General features: G+C 39.1%; 1 pseudogene; it reads right to left on the bottom strand.

The window, feature by feature from the left end:
* Positions 1–547: 547 nt before the first annotated feature.
* On the bottom strand, positions 548–617 carry LOC122097266 (annotated as a pseudogene).
* Positions 618–5,505: the final 4,888 nt, after the last annotated feature.

Below are 5,505 nucleotides of genomic sequence, written 5' to 3'. Positions count from 1 at the left end.
CATACTGGCACTCCTGGTTTCTGGTGGTTAATTGGAGATAAGAATCTCATAGACTTTCCTGCCCCAGCTGGCTTTGAACTGTGTTCTTCAGATCTCAGCCTTCTGAGTAAGATTACAGGAGTGAGCCGCTGCGTCCTGGTTGGATAAAAGGTTTTGATGCATGCAGTGATATAAGCTAACTTTGCAAACACTGTACTAACTAAAAGAAGGCAGAGATAAAAGGCCATTTATTGTATGATTCCACTGATATAAAATATCTGTAGAATAGGCAAATCTGTAGGGACAGAGTAAATTAGTGCTACCAGGAGTTAGGGGCAATATAATGTTGGAGAATTACTCCTTAATAGGTCTTCTTTAGGGGAAATAAAAATACTCCAGAAATCATGCAATAGTAACACAAAATTGTGAATTGCTAAATGTCACTGACTTACACATTTTCACATTGTGAAAAATAATAAATATTTTTACCATAACTTAAGGAGAAAATGTACTTTGTACCCAGATCAAGATTTAAGCCCTGATCCTGCCATCCATTAACTCTGTGAGTTTGTGCAGGGGCCATGCTAATCTTCTCTGTATCGTTCCAATTTTAGTATATGTGCTGCCGAAGCGAGCACACTCTTTGATTTTGGACACATATTTCTGGGCCTTTTTTTCTCATCTGTAAAATGGAGACATCACAGTCCCTACCTCCAAGGGCTACTTTGAATTTGGAATGAGATCATTTATATACAGTGATCAGCACAGTGCCATCACAGAATAAATCCTCATCAGAAGTATTATTATTATATGTTATTAGTGTCATTCATCATCAATCACATACTTTTCAGTCAGGCTTAATAGAGATAGAGTCATAAATTTTCTGAAGATTTGTTTTTGTTTCTGTTTTGGGGCTTGATCATAGAGCCTGAGCACTGTCCCTGGGCCTCTTTGTGCTCAAGGTTAGTGTTCTACCACTTGAGCCACAACTCCACTTCCAGTTTTTAGGGTCTAATTGGAGATAAGAATCTCACAGGGACTTTTCTGACCAGCCTACTTCAAATCTCGATCCTCAGATGTCAGCCTCCTGAGTATTTAGTATTACAGGTGTGTGCCACCAGTGCCCAGATTCTGAAGATTTTTTTTTTAATTGTGCTGGAACTGAGGCTTGAACTCAGGTCCTCTCATTCTTGCTTGGCATTATTTGTCAAGTTTTACATTCTACCACTCGATCTATACCTCTACTACTAGCTTTTTGCTGGTTGATTGGAGATAATAGCCTCACGATTCAAACCTTGTTCCTCAGATCTCAGCCTCCTAAGTAGGTAGAACCACAGGTGTGAACTACCAGTGCCAACAGAAGATTCTTTTTTTGGTCTGTTCTTTTTTGGTAGTTGGAATTGCACCAAGGATATTGTGCTTGCTAGACAATCACTTTGCCACTGAGCTACATACCAACCTGAAAATTCTTTCTTCAACAACATTAATACCAATGCAAGAGACCATACATTGTGAAGCACAGTGGTAAGCCAATGTTGTCTCTGGTACCTTTAAGCTGCCACTATACCACCATAAAACCATCCACTTAAGAGAAGAGGCTATTGTCTTCCCATTGGATTTCTGGATTCAGACCACTTCCCCATTTATTCCTATTCTCCTTCCAGCAAGGTTAGCATACAAGTTCTTAGGGCTTGTCCTATGAGCATTGCATCTTAATTTCCAAATCACAAAGGACCATAATAAATGTAAGTAAACCAATGCTATTTGTTTTAGGATTAAGAACAGCTTTAGGATTGCTGAAATGGAGATAAGTTGTCTCTTGCTGATATTATCTGGTCACATGTTTCTGAATTTACTGTAGACCTTATAATAAGAGGTCTCACATATTTTACTGATCATTTTTCTGCAAAGAGGTTGCAATCTTAAATACATTCATGAAATACAATCAGACTGCATTAGCATGAGTTATTGAAAATACTGCTTGATGTGATTAATTTTGCAAACATCAAATAACTCAAGATGTGAAAATGATCTGTAGTAATGATAATAAGTAAATACACACATCCCCATAATGTAGAAAATATTTTTGTAATATTATATACATATCCCAGTGGTTATTACCACCAATGGATGTTACAGTGAAGCTAAACTGTACACAAAATGTAAAATGCTTTGAGTTTCAAGAGTTTCATTAAATATAATGTAAAATTGCCAAGTACCAGTGGCTCATGCCTATAGTCATAGCTATTCAAGAGGCTGAGATCTAAGGATCTTAGTTCAAAGCCAGCCCATGGCAGAAAGTCTCTGAGACTCTCATTTCCAATCAACCACCAAAAATGCCCCAAGGGGAACCATGGCTCAAGTCTTATGCTGAAAAGCTTAGGGACAGTGCCCAGGCCCTACATTCAACCCTGGGTGCCATAATCTTCAGATAGACTTAGAATTTAATTCAATTGAAAGTTCAACTCTCAGTAGTTACTCCTTTCGATTACATCTTGATGAAGCCAAGAAAGAGCATCTTCAGTGCCTTGAAAGTCACCTTTCTTTCTGTAATTATTTATTGTCTGGATGAATAATTTCTTGTTTGTGTGTCTTTGCTCAAGGCAAATATTTTTTAATGTGTCAAAATTATATAAAGGGTTAGGTGCCTGTGACACATTCCTTTAATCCTAGTTACAAAGGAGGCTGAGATCTGAGGTTTAAGGTTCAAAGCTAGCCCATGCAGGAATGGCCATGAGATTCTTATCTCCAATTAACCACAAAAAGCCAAAAATGGTGTTATGGCTCAAGTGGTAGAGCACTAGTCTTGAGTACAAAAGCTCAGAGACAGCACCCAGATCCTGAGTTGAAGCACAAGACAGGCAAAAAGAACATAAAAAAATCAACAAATTAATATATGACAAAGAAGATATATCACAAGATCAAGTGGATGTGATACTGTTTATTTTTACTGGTTATTGCAGCTGAATCTTATACAGTGCCTACTAAGTGCCAGTTGTCTTTGTGACCTGCTTGTGTAATCCATATATCTCCTTAATGACATGCATGCCTTCATTTCCCCATGTTCTGTGGCATGAGTGTTCTAAGAGGAAGAGCTAGGGCTGTCAGTCCAGGGAGAGTGTCCTGAGTCTGCTCTCCTAACCTGGTGCTTTAGTGATAAGCATTGAGCTAAAAGTTGGGGTTTTAGTAGGGCAATCTCTTCTTAAAGACCTATTTACAGTAATAGTGGGAACCAGTGGTCAACCTGTAATCCTAGCTACTTAGGAGACTGAGATCTGAGGATTGCAGTTTGAAGGCAGCTTGTGCAGACAAGTCCATGAATCTCTTATCTCCAATTAACCATAAAAAAAAACAGAAAAATAAGTATGATTCAAGTGTTAGAATACCACCTTGAAAAAAAATTTAAAGCCCCACAACCAACCAAAAAATAAAAATAAAAATGAAGGAGGAAGAGGAGGAGGAGGAGGAAGAGGAGAAGGGGCTAGATCAGGAGGAGGAAGAGGAGAAGAAGGAGAAGGAGGAAGAAGGACTATGTAAGCAAGGAACAAACAATGTTGTTAGCTGGAGGTACTGGTTTTCAGAAACACCTTCGAAGCAGACTTCTGTATAGATACATAATTCTATCAGTAATCCAAATTATATAAAGGAGCTAGTGGGGACAGACAAGATACTTAGATCCTCCAAAATATTGTTTTGATATCTGAAAACTATACAGCTCCATGATAAAGCTGGGTTGTCTAAGATGCTGAAATATGGCTGCCATTCTACTTCTTTTTCAAATTTGAGTTCAGAAGTAAGCTAATGCCTTTCTCCTCCAAGGATGATTTGTTGACCAGCAGAACTTCAGGCCTACCTTAGAGCTGTTAAATATGAATTTATACTTTATAACATCCCTAAAAATTCCTGTGCTCTGTAAAACTTGAGAAGCTTTGAGCTAGAGTGAAAAAACAAAGTCAGCATTTGGATCTGTCAGTACCATCTTTTGGAAGCCCAATCATCATGTATTGCTGAGGTATTTGCATTGGTCATTTTTGTGTAGTTATATCCAAATACTTCGCAGGAACAAAGGAAGGAATTGTCTGTTTTGGCTCATGGTACTAGAGCTGTTAGTTCATCATGGTTAGGATGGGATAGAGTAGAGCAGCCCACATCACGAAGGCCAGGAAGCAGAGAAAGGAGAGGGAACTGGAGACCCTGTATAACCTTCAACCCCGCCCCCCTTAACCTACTTCCTTCAGACAGTCCACCCTCCCAAAGTTTCCATACTCTCACAAAATAGCAGCATTAGTTGGGCAGTATGTCTTGAAAATATGAGCTGCTGGGGGATATTTCATTTTAAGGGTATAACATTCTGCCCCTGGACCTTCAGGATCATGTTCCTTTCAAAAGGCAAAATCTTAAGACTCTCCAAAGTCTTAAAAGTTCCAACAATGGTCAAGAGTCTAAATGTAAAGCCTTTTTTTATGAGACTCAGGGAACTTTAGAATCCTGTAAAAAAAGAAAAAAAAAAGAAAAAGTAACATCATATATACTTCTTCTGGGTTCTGGTGCTCACATCTGTAATACTAGCTAGTCAGAAGGCTGAGATCTGATGCTGCTTGTGATTCAAAGGGAGCCTGGGCAGGAAACTCAGTGAGACTCTTTTCTTCAATTAACCACTAAAAAGCCAGAAGCAGAGATGACTCAAGTGGTAGAATGCTAATCTTGAGCATAAAAGCTCAGGGATAGTATCCAGTCCTTGAGTTAAGCCCCGGGACCATTACACACACACACACAAGCACACACAGAGAGAGAGAGAGAGAGAGAGAGAGACAGAGACAGACAGACAGACAGACAGACAGACAGACAGACAGACGGACGGAGAGAAGAATTTTTTGTTGTTTTTGGGCAATGGATGGATCTGAAGTGAAGCAACCAGGCTCAGAAAGATAAGGAGCTCATGTCGCCTCTCATATGTAAATCTTTTTAAACTTTTTTTTTTGTTGCCAGTACAGGGTCTAGAATTCAGGGTGCTGTCCCTTATTTTTTTCACTGAAGGATAGCCCTCTACCACTTGAGATACAGCTCCATTCCTAGCTTTTGGGTGGTTTATTGGAGATAAAATATCACAGATTTTCTTGCCTGACTGGCTTTGAACTACAATCAGTCCTCAGTCTCCCAAGTGACTAGAATTATGGGCATGAGCCACTAGTGCATAGAACACATGTGGATCTTATATCTAAAACAAACATACTGGTCATACAAAACTGACTAAAGTATGGTATAAGCTAGCATGACATATATCTAGAGCATAAACATATATATAAATATATGTGTGTGGGTGTGGGTGTGGGTGTGTGTATGCCATACCAAACTGACTAATGTATGGTATAGGCTGGAGTGAGATTCCATGGCATAACCCCATCAAAAAGCTAATAGTTTAACAAAAATGAGTATCAGGAAACTGAAATGTGTCTTGACTAGAGCATGTGGATGCTAATGGTAGGGGAAGTGAATAGAGAGAAGAATGGTGGGAGGATGTACATA

The sequence above is a fragment of the Dipodomys spectabilis genome, unplaced genomic scaffold (assembly GCF_019054845.1).
Source record: "Dipodomys spectabilis isolate Male_0828 unplaced genomic scaffold, ASM1905484v1 ptg000420l, whole genome shotgun sequence".
In the NCBI taxonomy this organism is placed as follows: Eukaryota; Metazoa; Chordata; class Mammalia; order Rodentia; family Heteromyidae; genus Dipodomys; species Dipodomys spectabilis.
Note: the sequence above shows the minus strand (reverse complement) of the source record. Positions and strands in the feature narration are given on the sequence as shown.